This window comes from Arvicanthis niloticus, chromosome 11 (genome assembly GCF_011762505.2).
Source record: "Arvicanthis niloticus isolate mArvNil1 chromosome 11, mArvNil1.pat.X, whole genome shotgun sequence".
NCBI lineage: Eukaryota > Metazoa > Chordata > Mammalia > Rodentia > Muridae > Arvicanthis > Arvicanthis niloticus.
In genome coordinates, this window is record NC_047668.1 from 41,481,162 (window position 1) to 41,495,550 (window position 14,389).

The 14,389-nt window shown below is 47.8% G+C and overlaps 1 non-coding gene across 1 annotated transcript; it reads right to left on the reverse strand.

Annotated features, from left to right (window-relative positions):
- Positions 1–9,329: 9,329 nt before the first annotated feature.
- Positions 9,330–9,402, reverse strand: Trnak-cuu (transfer RNA lysine (anticodon CUU)). Its single transcript has one exon. It is a non-coding gene; the product is annotated as a tRNA-Lys (tRNA).
- Between the last annotated feature and the right edge of the window lie 4,987 nt (positions 9,403–14,389).

Below are 14,389 nucleotides of genomic sequence, written 5' to 3' on the forward strand. Positions count from 1 at the left end.
TATTATCCTGAGTCTGGATTCTGAGCTCTTAACTCCTGACCTCCCAAGTCAAGTACTGGGAGGAGCCAGCAGCTGAGTCTGTGACATTACCAGGCATGGGTGACATCACCGGGTGTCATCTAGGCTTTGACATCAACCTCTTAACCTTTTGTGATCTCATACTTTTTCCAACGTACAGAATGGAGTGGCCTCCTTTGTGTGACCTTTGACCTTACTGGACTTGACTTCCTGGTCTGTCCAGGGCAAGGAGACAGGAAGGTAGATGGCTGAAGTCCCACAGGTTAGCATCCTGAACTGCTCCAGCATGATGGTGGGTCCCCCTGAGACCCAACATGGATGAAGATTAGGATCCAGATGGGTCCATGTCAAGCAGGCCCTGAAGAATTCCATGGGTTTGAGTTCTAGAAACATCTATAATTCTCACATCCATAAATGACAGCAGAATGAATACGTTCTAGAAAACGAACTTCAAATATTGGAACTACAAGTGTTAGGAACACCAGCCCCCATCCTGGATCTTTAGTGTTGCTACAAAGGACCCATAAGGGGATCCCTCCACACTACTCATCAAGATCAGGCCTTGCCACTCAAGACCTGGCTACCCATAGCATCTCAGTAAAATGACATATTGCTGTGTGTGCTAGCTTCCAGGATGGTTCAGTTAAAGCAGACTGAGCAAGAAATACCCTGAAGTCAATGACTTACTGGGAGCCTGCAGCCCTGGAGCATAAACATCCTCTGTGTTAGCAGCTGAAGGGACTTTCCCACTATTCCCAGGACTGTTCATTTCCATGCTGTTCAACTCTTCCCAGGAAATCATTGCTGGTAACAAAACATGTTTCTGAGTCCCTTGCTGTGACCTTATGAACCTGCCCCATCCTTCCCCAAGGTTGATGTTCCTGTGCAAGGGCAACTTCCACCACCCAGTGATCCTCTGGCTCTAAGGTCCTCAGTGGCATCCTTATCATCTGCAGTCAGGTAGCAGAGAGGAAGACTGTGTAAGACCTGGAACTTGCTATTTAGCCAATAGTGGCCTTAGACTTCTGTTCTTTCTGCCTCGACTTCCTGCTTGCTGAATCTGCAGTCATGATCCACCATGTTTGGTGCCCAGCTTTACACAACACTGAGGATCAAAGCCAGGCCTCCCTTCAAAGTGTGCTTTTCTGTTGCTGTGATAAATACTACTACCAAAAGCTTAGGGGAGGAGAGGGTTTATTTGGCTTCTGTTTCCAGGTCACAATTCATCACTAAGGGAAGTCAGTCGGGTACTTGGGACAGGGATGACGTATAAGCCTTGGAGGAATGCTGCTTTGGGCTCACCTAGCTTTCTTAGGCAGCCCAGACATGCCTTGCTAGGGAAGTGCCACCCACAGTGGGCTGGGCTCTCCCCACATCAAGCCATCAATCAAGACAAAGTCCCTCAGACACGGCCACAAGGCTGTGTTTGATTTAGGCAATTGCTCAACTGAGGTTTCTTCCTCCCAGGTGACTTTAGGTTAGGTCAAGTTGACAAGAAAAGCTAGCCAGCATACTAGGCACACACTCCCAGCTGTGCCATATCTCCAATCCCTTATCTTTATTCCTTAAACCCAGTTCTTATTAAAAATCAAAGTCTGTAAAATGGGCTCAAAATCTCCCGTAGGTTGTAAGTATGCAACTTGTTATTTTTTTTCAAAGTGGAACACGTTCATGTGAATAATAACTATTTGTGCTAAGAAAGAGATTTCTGGCCGGGCAGTGGCGGCGCACGCCTATAATCCCAGCACTTGGGAGGCAGAGGCAGGTGGATTTCTGAGTTCTAGGCCAGCCTGTCTACAGAGTGAGTTCCAGGACAGCCAGGACTACACAGAGAAACTCTGTCTCGAAAAACAAAACAAAACAAAACAAAACAAAACAAAACAAAAGAGGCTTCTGTGAGAGAGAGGCTTACCCTCTCCAGAGGTGGCCCAGAACCCTGAGTCCTACCGCTTAGAGACTCATTTTACCTGGTTGTGAATTTTATGTAACTACAATCTTATGCAAATGGTTTGCGCTTGGCCTCTGTGATTCACCTTCATGTTTGTGGAAGTCACACACACCGGGCGTCCCGGTAGCTTGTTTACTTTCATCGTCTCGGAGCATTCCATTCCGTGAGAGTGTTTATACATTCTCCCGTGTGGGGAAGCTATGGCCACTCTTGGCATCGTCTTCACCATCTCTTGGCAGTTTGGCTTTAAACTCAGGAGTGGAATCACTGAGTCAGACTGCATGCATCCGCTCCCTTCAGTAGATACCGCCAAGTCTTACTATTTGTTTTTCAAAGTCTGGCCAGAACAGGTGTGGTGACACACACCTGGAGTCCTAACACTTGGGAAACCGAGGCAGGAAGATCATGAGTTTAAGGCCAGTTTGGCTTACAAAAGAAAAGGATCCATCCAGAAGATTACAAAGAGGTTGGTTTTTTTTTTCCCCTTGGGGAAGGGGCGTAGTTGAGAGAAATATAATAATAATCGTGACTGTATCGGGAGAAAAGGGAACAAGAAGCCAGGGAAATAGGGCCCAGGTGAAACGTGCAGACCTATAAGACCAGACAATGATTGGCAAATGACAGTAACAACTCAGACTGTTCTAGAGTGGAGAGATTGTGGGCCTCTGAGGGACTGGACCTAGATGACAAGCCTTAGAGAGCACCGTGGCATGGTTAAACCTCTGGATCTCTTCCTGCTGTTGACTTTCATCATCAAGAATCAGGGAAAATGACTTCTCCCACAGGACACGATGAGAGTATATTAGAGAGCCTCGTCACCGTGGTACAGTGGGCTTGTTGCAGTTGATTGCTTTGACTTAGGATCCTGGACATAGACAGCTTTAGTCCTGGTGTCTTCACCATTGAGATATTCCTCTGTGGGCATCAGGGGGAGCTGTCTGTCTCACTGGCACTGTCAGTGCTCTGAATACCCCAGTCCCCAACTTGCTCTGTCCCTTCCTGTTGGCCCCACAAAGCAGATGGCCAGAGAGGACCACTGTCTAGAACACAGATGTGCATAGTGTCCTGAGATCAAAGGAAAATGTTCCACGGGTCCCTGCTATGGTGGAGACAGCCTGGAATCTAACCCCAGGTGGCTACCACTCACCAACTGAAGTTCCTGCTGTGTCTGTCACCGGTGTTGTTCACATGCCCAACTGCCTTCATAAAAAGGAGAGCTTCCTCTTTGGATGGAGCACTTCTGGTTCACTGAACACCTTGGGTAAGACACACCACACTCACAGCTGCTGCCTGTTTGTCCTGAATATCTGCCACTTTCAGGCATTATTGGACTCTTCACTGTGGGCGTCTCTACCGCTGGGTTTGCCATCACCATAGCCATTGGCCACTCCTTTGGACTAAGATGTTGAATGACTTATGTGGCCAGGCTGGTTTGCAACCCAATAGCCCAGAGGCCTAGTAAGCCTCTCTGGATTTCCCTCAGAGCTCTCAAACGCTGGAATACGTGTCTTAAGGCCAGTGTGGCTGTCTCCATTCTCGCTGTTGCCTTGAGAGAAGCCTGCTTGCTTTTCAAAGTCCTGAAGCAGCCAGGCAGAACTGTAGCGTATGAATAGGGGTAAGACTCAAAGCCATCATTGGGTTGGGTTTTTTTGTTTTTCAGCTTCATCCCATTGTGGTTAAGGAGAGGAACCGATTATATAAAAATCAATGACAAGAAAAAAAGATGGTTACAAGAAAAAGATGACTGAGGGAACCTGATGATGCTGGTGGCACACACCTTTGATCCCAGCACTCAGGGGGCAGAGGTAGGTCAGTCTCTGAGTTCCAGAACAGCCTGGGCTACAGAAAGAGTTCCAGGACAGCCAGGGCTACACAGAGAAACCTTGTGTCAAAAAACAAACAAATAAACAAAAAATCAAAATAAATAAAACTGATAGTAAATGCTCAAAGAGCATTTCTAAAGAGGCAGAGCTGGTGTATACTGATGATCTCAGAAATACCATCCATGAGTTAACAAACTGGAAGGCTAGGTTAGAAAGTTTACAGTTTCCCAATTACTGAATATATATATATATATATATATATATATATATATATATATATATATATTTGTATATTTCAAAGATACCATGTCCTTGAAAAAAGAATAAATATAAAATCTGATATAAACTGTACAGAGTTACTCATAAGAGTGTAATGCCAACATTATGTGTATGAAAGAAATACAATTTATAGAAGTATCAACAACAAAATGGCACATAGGAAGGTTGGACTTTGATTAGATGACAGGGCCTAAGACCAAAGCAAGTACAGACATGGCTGGGGGAGAGCTGGCCCTTGTGTGGCCATTGAGGAAGGATATGGGTCAGAAAGTACAGACACTAGTAGAAGGTCATAGGCTAGCCCCCTTCGGGGAGTGGGTAATAGACCTGGTATCTGGGAACTGTCTCTTTCACCTCATTTCCTCATCATGGCTCAGACCAGGATATACTCCCAGGGAGGATGTAACACTTTTCTTGCTGGTCTTTCTGATTCCTCTTTCCTTTTCCATCCTTTTTCTAGTGGGGCTAGCCTAGGGCATCCTTGACACACAGCGAGTCATAAAACCCTGTACTCACTGAGTCAAGGCCCATCTGTCCAGCATTGTCTACGGACTGTGTGGCTCTTTCTGAACACTACTGCTAGAACAAACTGACCGGAGCCGGAAGCAGTGAGTGCGATGAGACTCTTCACTACTTAGCCCAGGATAGGAGGCAACTCACTGTGTAGCTATGGCTGGCCTTAAACTTGTAGCTATCCCCCTGCCTGGGAATCCCAAGTGCTGGGATGATACACCTGAGCTACCGTGCCCCTTGGGGTCAGCCTGATCCTGATCACCGAGAAATGTGTTTAAAGCTAGAAGCTTTAAAGGTCAAAAGCAGAGGGACGAGGGGACGAGGTGCTGTGTCTGTCAAACACAAGGCTCCCTCAGCTTTGACAGTGTTTCCTGGTCAGTGCTCAGGGACTATCTTCCTGACATGCCTGGTTGCCCCTTTTGACAAGCTGCTTCCCCCAGTCATGTTGGTTAGCCCTAAATGAGGGTTGAGAGTGCCACCTAGTGGTACTTGGATGGAAGGAGCCTACAGTCCCAGACTCTCTCCTGGCTTTACCTACAATTACTCCACTTCTGATGGGTAGCCCCTACCAGGAAAGATAATGGACGTGCCCCCCTTCCTCCTCCTCTTCCTTCTCCTCCTCTTCTTCTTCTTTTCAAGACAGGGTTTCTCTATGTAACCCTGGCTGTCCTGGAACTCACTCTGTAGACCAGGCTGGCCTCAAACTTAGAGATTCACTTGCCTCTGTCTCCCAAGTGCTGGGATTAAAGGTGTGTGCCACCACTGCCCGGCTCATACTCTTCTTCCAGGAGAAGTTTTTAGCCCTTTGAAAGGATCATGTGGACTCAGTGGATTAGGGTCTGGATAGGTGGGTAAGTTTGGGGGGGGGGGGTGGCGAGATCCTGCCCCAGAAGCTGTTGACCCAATGTAAGGTGTATCAGATCACCTGAGGCATTCTGAGAATCTGTGAGCAAAGGAGGGCCTTGGGAGGCCTCCCCATTTTCTCTCAGGACAAACTAAGTGTTGACTGAGCAGCTACAGGGACAGAAGTATCCTGGGTAAAGTACCACTACAGTAAAGACACAGAGAACACACCTGATCTACCATGTCAGCCACTGGGATGCTGAGAACCAGCTGAAAAAGAGTGTGGGTCTGTGTGGGCCAGTAGGCTGTGATTACTCCTAGAATCTTCCGGAAAAAGAGGCAGTTGGGCCTAAGGAGATAGACGGTCAAGTGTCTACTGTGCTCAACGATGTGAGTCTGGATCTCCAGCTCCCATATAAAAGCCAGGGGCAGGAGCTGTCTGTGACCCCAGCATGGCGGTGAGAGGTAGAGAGAGGCAGATCCCTGAAGCTCAATGGGCAGCTCCTCTAGCTGAATCCATGAGCTCTGGGTTCAATGAGAGATCCTGTCTCAAAAAATGAGGTGGAGCCTGATTGACAAAAACACTTAATATTGACCTCTGGCCTCCATGCACATATGAACACATACGTACATGTACATACACAATGCATATACTCTCCCACCCCTACACAAACACACACATATACACGACACCTAAGTACACACATACACACACACACACACGAACTCATACATACCAGCCCCTTTCCTTGATTTCCTCCACATGACCCTGCAACTCCAGATGGCTGGAAGGAGGAAGACAAGAGGACAGAAGAAGACAGAAGCTGGACACCTGATGGGCAGCCCCACCAGTTTTACATTAGGTTCAATGGATCTTCCAGGCCTTGGTGGCCCCTGAAAGACAGCTATACTAGGAGAATGGGGCCTATCTACACCCTTACAGGATTCCTGGATATTTCTAGGTACCTAGCAACCTTATAGGTAACACTCAGGAAGAAGGAATTCCTGGGAAGGGAGAGCCAGGCCAGACAGTGACAACCTTTGCTGCCAGGAGAAAAACCTCCAGCTTCCCTGCACATGGTACGTTCATTAGGATAATGTCCAGGACCAGGGCTGCCCCTCAATGCTCTGATGTTGGGGGTTGGTTCCAATGCTTTGAATTAATCTGCCCCCCACACCCCCCAATCGGGAATCTGTGTGTCCAACTTTGAGATCTGCAAGGGCTAGGAAGAGAAGCAAAGATGGCTAAGATGGGAAGAAGAAAGACCAGACCTAAAGGCCCACCGACATGTGAGAGTCAGCGTAAGTGGCTACAGGCCACTTCCCCGATTGGGCCTGGGGTAGCAGAGATAAAATCTAGATTTTAAAAAAATGTTAACTCAGGAGTGCCGGAGGAGAGGAGAGTGTTTGTTAGCAGGGGAAAGTTTAGGAATGCCCAACCATTAAACTAGTCACAGCATATCAAAATTAAAATTAACTGGGGTTTGTGTGTGTGTGTGTGTGTGTGTGTGTGTGTGTGTGTGCACGCGCGTGCACGCGCATGCACGTGTTTCATTTGCAAATCCAGAGAGCTCTTGGGTGGGTGCATGCGTGCTACCCATCAGGAGCACAGAACAGGTTAACAAACACAGCTATACTCAGTTGTCCCTCCTGCCAGCTGGCTGGTCAGGGGAGGAGATATGGTAGAGTTGTCTCTGTGTTTGGGAGGTGTGCTTCTCTTTTAGAGTCCCGAATATTCTGGATTATCCCTCAGAACCTTCACTGCACTGGGGGAGGAGAACATTTGTTTCAAGACTCCTTTGGGTCTCCATCAAGATGAGTGAAGGAAGTCCCTGCTACCTCCTCCTACCCTAGTAACTAGGCAAGACCCTCTGCCTGGGCTCTGGCCTAATCCTCAGTCCCAGGCCGTGCTCCCTTGCCTTCCTCTTCCTGATGAGCTGCTTGGCACTAGGACTTGTATAGAGTCACCTGAATCCGGTGTAGTGCTGGGCATTCTGAGTCAGACTGTGAGAGTTTATACACAGATGCTGTGCCAGACAGTTTATGTCAACTTGACACAGCTAAAGTCATCTGAGAGGAGGGAGCCTCAATTGAGAAAATGCCTCCATAAGATCCAACTGTAAAGCATTTTCTTACTTAGTGATCGATGGGGAAGGGCCCAGTCCATTATGAGTGATCCCTGGATTGGTGGTCCTGGTTCTTTAAGAAAGCAGGCTGAGCAAGCCCTGCAAAGCAAGTCAGTAAGCAGCACCCCTCCATAACCTCTGCATCATCTCCTACCTTCAGGATCCTGCCATTTTGAGTTCCTGGCTTCCTTTGATGATGAACTGCGATGTGTAAGTGTAAGCCAGATAAACCCTTTCCTCCCCACCTCATTTTGGTCGTGGCGTTCCATCATAGCAACAGATTCAGAGAGCACGGGCAAGCAAACACATTCTATTGGTTAAACCAACCCTCCCTGAGGCAGCCTAACCCCCACTTCCTCCAGAAAACCATCCTGCCTCCCGCTTCCCTCCTCTACCATCCTGACAGGGAGACCCAGGATATTATGGGCTGCTCAACGAGGCTGCAGTGATTGGCATCCTTCAGCTAGAGGTTCATGTCTCCTGCTATCTTTGGAGCCTCTCTGCAACAATAGAACATGGGAAAATAGTCTGGGTCTGCTCTCAGCCCCTAAATGTAGGCCATGCCTCTTGCTTCAGGCCCAGGTGTCTAGAGCAGATGTGGGCTGTGTGAATCTAAGTCTGATAGTTCCTCTGAGCTCAGGAGCTATATGATCCCATAGCTTCTCGCCAGACATTGTTCCCTCTCCAGTGTGTGGAGGTAAAGGGTGTGGAGCCTGCCAGCCTGAGGTCTAGCACCCCTGGGTGATGGCTGGGCCATGGGTCCTTGTTAATTACAGTACACTAAGAGGAGGACAGCAAGACAAAGTGTCAACCAGCATGTGCCAAATCTACGAGAAATGGGCCAGGCCCAAGCACAGAGGAACTGAGGCCCAAGTGGGAGAGTAAAAGCCTCCAGGGACTTCTCTGTGCTCCCTCTAGCCAGCCCCAGGCTTTCTCATTCTAAGTCAGGGGACATGCTGTTTTCCTCTGGCTTCCGTAACAAAGAGCCACAGGTGGGGTGGGTTTAAACATCAGGTACCCCTCATAGTTCTGAGTCTAGAAGTTCACAGTCCAGGGGTCAGAAGGGCCATGGCCCTGGGTGGTTAAATGGACCCCTTCATCTTCCCTTACAGCTTCTATGGCCATCAGTCCTTAGGTGCTCCTTGGCCGGCTCTGCATCACTCCAGGATTAGCCTCTGTCCTGAATTTCATCCTTTCTGTGGCTTTGCCTTTATGTGTCATTTCCTTCTGGTAAGGGCACAGTCACCCCATAGGATTAGGGTACATCTGGATGGCCTTATCTGTCACACAAGGCCATAGAGTCACACATCTCTTTAGGGGATCACAATGCACCCCACAATGGGGAACAAACTGAACTTAGGAGGCTGAGCTGAGTTCCAGCTCCTAAGCTGTAGCAGGAATGGGGGAGGGGAGGTTGCCCCTTTGTAAATGCTGGGGGACAGGGCTGCCTCTATGTAAATGCTCTTTGTAAATGCTGGGAGTTGCACAGCCACAAAAGCATCTCCTGCAAGAGGACCTAATTGAGGACTTCCTGAGAATTGCTGGTGTAGACAATGCCAGCCAATCGGGAACTACTGTTTAGAAGAGATGTTTTTTGGGGACCAATGGGGCACGGGTGGAGGGTGTTAAAGGAGCTTGCAGAAGTGTTCAGAGAGCCTGCTGTGGCATTTCTCACCTGCTCCCAGAGTCTGTGTCATTGACTCTGTGCTACCTCACCTCCATCCCCCAAGGGCAGGTAGGGTCAGGTGGTGAGCAGTCCAGGGCACAGGCAACATCTGGCGCCCAACATGGGGATCCAACCCACGACCCTGAGATTAAGAGTCTCATGCTCTACCAACTGAGCTAGCCAGGCACAGGCAACACTAAGCTCTATTACAAACATTTTTGTGTGTTTGATTTATTCTATATTACCTTAGTCTTTATATGAGATATTGTATCTTCAATTCCTTGACTCTGTGGAGGAAAGGCCATGCTTATCCCATAGCCAGAGCAGGAGCTTAGTTCTTCAAGCTGCTTGGTCAGACTTTATACTGGAGGCATCAGAGAAGGTTGATTCGGGAGAGAGCATCATGTCCCCTCCCACACACACCCTCCAATGTGGACAGAAAGGGCTGTTTGTTTGTTTATTTAATGGCTATGATGAAATCAGTGACCTGACTTCGGAAACTAGCAATTTGCCACGATACAAAAGAAAGCCCTCTTGGAGCATGCTCAGATGTGTCATACCCAAATACTGAAAGGGATGTGGCCTTCGGCTTCCATGTGAGAGTAGGGGAGGGACACTGACCGTCACTGTGACCTAAGGACAGGAATGTTTCCAAGACCTGCGTTGTTAAGCAATTCGTTCTGTAGTGTACTTGCAAAAACCATAACAACCATTCGTGTCACTGGGCAACAGAACCACATAGGAACACCAATATGTATGCGATTTGACAGTGACAGAGGTTCCTGTAGGTGGCGCATAACTGTGTTTATTTGTTCTGCATGCTTTATTTTAGAGGTCAGTTCAATGTTTTTGTTTTTTTTTTTTTTTTTCCTTAACTGGAGTGTGGCTTCCAGCCATGACTTTGAGCATCTCCAAGAGGACTGACTTACAGTTAAATAAATAGGGAGGTGGCCCATTGTATTGATCTGTCCATGCCTATTTACCCACACAGAAGCAAGTACTTACTGGCACCTGACCTGTAACTTAGGGATTCATCGTGGGAAGGGTGTACCTTCGATTCTCGGAAGCTCAAAACACAAGAATAAGTGGCCACAGCCTTAAATTGCAAATCAAGGTCTAGAGAGATGGCTCAGTGGTTAGGAACACTGACTGTTCTTCCAGAGGTCCTGAGTTCAATTCCCAGCAACCACATGGTGGCTCACAACCATCTGTAAAGTGTGTCTGAAGACAGCTACAATGTACTTATATACATAAAATGAATAAATAATTCTTTAAAAAACTTGCTAATCAAGAGGTGGTTCCCTCTGTGTGGTGTGTGTGTGTGTGTGTGTGTGTGTGTGTACATGCATCGTGCTTGTTCATGGATGTTGGGTACAAGCATGCACACATGAATGTAGAGGATAGCTTTCTTTGTTATAGGGTCTCTTCATCACTGTGGATGTCATGTTACCTGACCTCTGAGCTTCCAGAGAGTCTTCTGACTCTGCCTCCCATCTCCCTGTAGGGAAAACCTGGGATTGCAGATGCTTGCATTACTGTAGATGTGGGTTCCAGGGTTCCAAACCCAGCTCATCAGGTTTGCCACTGACCCATCATCTCCTTAGTCCAATACATGGGACTTTTGAAGATCCTGCTTTTCGTGTGGATTGATGCTGCTGCTGTATGTGGAGTGGATTACTTACCGTGAGAGTTAGTTTTAAATGTCGTATGCCCCTCCCCCTTCTTGTATGTGCCTATGCAAGTGTACTATCTTACCCACCGCTTTCCACCATGAGATGTTACATCAAAAGAGTTCTCACCAGATGTGGTGGGATTCTCCCCAGATGTGGAATCCCAGGTTCCACAGCGGTGAGCCAATTAAGTTTCTGCTCACTGTTTATTGACATGCTAGTTAGTCTTCTATGGACTTTACACAGCTAGAGTTACGGGAAAGGAGGGAATCTCAATTGAGATGTCATATATCTAGATGGAGAATTTTCTTAATTAGTGATTGATGGGGACGGGGGAGGGCCCAGTCCATTGTGGGTGGTCCTGGGTTCTATATGAAAACAGGCTGAGCAAGCCATGAGGAGCAAGTCAGTAAGCAGCATCCCTCCATGGCCTCTGCATCAGCTCCTGCCTCCAGGTTCCTCCCCTACATAAGTTCCTGTTCTGGCTTCCTTCAGTGATGGACCACAGTGTGGAAGTGTAAGCCAAATAAACCCTTTCCTCCCCAGGTTGGTTTGGTCATGGTGTTTCATCAAAGCAATAGAACCCCTAAGACAATTGCTCAGTCTCAGGGATTGGTTATTGCAGCAGTAGTGCATCAGACCACAACCCATGCTTAGTGCTTTCTTCAGCAGAGAGGATCATTCCGCTAATGTCAGTCAGGAGTGGACAGGCTGGCCTACGGCCCAGCACACTGAATCCTAAAGGGTTTTTATCAGCAGAGCCCTCCATGTCAGGCTTGCAGCCTGAGAAGCTAATCTGTTAACTTGACAAGATGGAGCCACTGATCTAGGGAGTGCTCCCCCTCAAATCAAGTGGTACAAAATGTCAACATATGGATTCCTAGTGGAGAAAGGATGTCATATGGACCCACATTTAGCATCCAGTGGTCCATTTTCCTTTCTAGGAAGCAACATCTACTTAGTGACATAAATCTGCATATTAGAATTTAACCACTTGGGTATCTCAGGCATCAGACTGTTCTGCATGCTACAGTTATTGCCAGTGGGTTGCCTTGACAACCAACTGTCCTTCAGTGTCACTGACTCAACCCCTTTGCCTTCCTATCCTCCTTTTTCCACTCCCATGAGGCACCTCTGCCTTCTAAATTGGTACTTCTAAAGCTGTGTTAATAAATTCAATTAAAATAGCAAAGATTTTGTTCTAGAGGGATGGTTCAGTGGTTAAGACCTCTACTTTTCTTACAGAGGATCTGAATTTGGTTCCCAGAATCTATGTCAGGTGGCTCACAACAGCCAGTACTTTCAGCTCCAGAGGACCCAACAAATCTGGTCTCTGCAGGCTGCATTCACAAACACACACACACACACACACACACACACACACACCACACCACACACACACACACACACACACACACACACACACACACAACACACACACACCTTACATACACTTTAAAAACAATAAAAATAAATCTTTTTAAAAAACAAAAAAAAAATAGAAAGTTTCATTTTTCCCTTTTTCTTTTTCTTTCTTGTCTTTTTTGGCAAGCAGATGAAATTTAGGGTACGTTAAGCAGAGCTGACCTGTTGAAAGCTATTTGGAGACTGGCTGAGAGCTCTCATGAGGAACAGAGACTGAGAAGGAATGATCTGAGCCAATTAATTGTCTCACTTGACGGTGGTTGGCAAGCCCGTAATTTTCAAGGTAGTCTGTGGCAACGTGGGCAACAGGTGACACGAGTGCTTGAGCCTAAAGGTGACAGGCTGGGAGCCCACGCTGGGTTTCAGTGTTGTGTTCTTGAGGACTCTTCAGTTTCTCTCATCTGGAATTTTGAGCTGTGGAGTTTAGAAGTGCAGGCAGAGCCTGCTGGCCCGTGGCTGCCCCGAGGGCTGTAAAGAAGGGGTCTGTCACAACTCCCTCCATGTCTTGTAGGTAGTGACCTCATCCCACATGGTTCCCTGAGTAGATTGATGCCCTGACCACATTCCCATTTGTAACAGAAAGCCAGTCCTATTGGATCAGAAGCTCACTCTCCTATGAACGCCTTAATCTGCAGGGAGTCCATTTCCAAGTAAGGTCATGTTCCGAGGGGCTACTTTGAAGAGCTTCCATACACTGGATGGTCATAAACAATGAAGTCGTTTCTAATAGTTCTGGGGGCTGAGGAATTCAGAATCACGGTGTCATGGATGACGCCTTCCTGCTGTGTGTTCATACAATCATCTTTTCAGTGTTTTTAAGACAGTTTCTTTTGTAAATCTGACTAGCCAGGAATCCACTATGTAGACCAGTCTGGCCTCAAATTTGTTCTGATCTCCCTGCCTCTGCCTCATGAGTGCTGGGATTACAGGTCTGTACTACGATGCCCAGCTCAGATCCTTCACAGGGCCACTGACCCCATCAGAGGGGTGCCAATATCTTTAATTCTCAAAGTTCTGCCTTCTAACTATTATTAGCCTGAGGGCTGCAGTTTCAACATATGAACGAGAGAGGCACCCATTCGGATTATTATAGGAACACAGTTCACAGGCTAACAACAGAATTGGGCTCAGAGGAGGGAAGAAACAAGCCTGTTTGTGGTCAGCAAGCAAGAAGGGTCTAGAAGCTTGGAAGAGACAGTCTTTGACTTGTGGCCAATGCAACTGACTCTTTACTTCTTCGGAGGACTTGGGGTGCCATGCATGGCTAGCATCTTCATCCCTTCTTTATTGTTCACATTCCTGAGGGAGCCTTTATCTGGCCTGGTTGAGCTAGGGGCCTGTCCTTCAGTCTAGACAAGGATGGTAGAGATTCCCTAATCATGATTCCAGTAGACTGTGTGGAAACAACGGCTCCAGGTCTTACACACTGGCAAACGGCTGAGAAGAGGGAGTAGACACCAATGAAAAGTGTGCCCAGCTCTCTCTCAAGTGACTGTCCCACCTGTCAGGGTACTCAAGGGTGGTCTTCTGGCCCGACTCCTGGAGACTTTTCACCCCTAGGAACAGCAAGCTCCACAGGTATGAAAGCTGATGCCAGGTCTGGCAGGGATCCAGGAGGCCCAGGTGTCCCTGACACCTCTGGTCAAGTCCTGGGCGTGGGCCAGCCCTCTTTATCTGGAGCATTTGGAGCAGGTGTGCTCTCGGCTCTTCTGGTCCAGATGTCCATACTGGCAGAGCACAGAGAGATCTCTGGACTTGGCCTCCAAAGTTCATTCTCCAGTTCAAAATCTCCCTGTAGCATCCTCTCCCCCCTGGGGGAATGGACCAAGGTCAGTCTTCCCTTTGACTTCAGAGGGAGCCATATACAATTTTAGGTGTGCCAGAACCAAGAGGATCCAGCTGGCATCTTTCTATAAACGGTGGGACACTCTTGTACCTAGAAGCATGGGCTAGTGCTCCCAGTGAAGCCAGCACCCTCTACAACTTAGACCCCTGTCCTGTCCCTGATGGGAAACCAGCATGTTCTTCAGAACCTCTTGATGCCAGTGCTTCACATTGCCACACACCCTCCTCTGAGC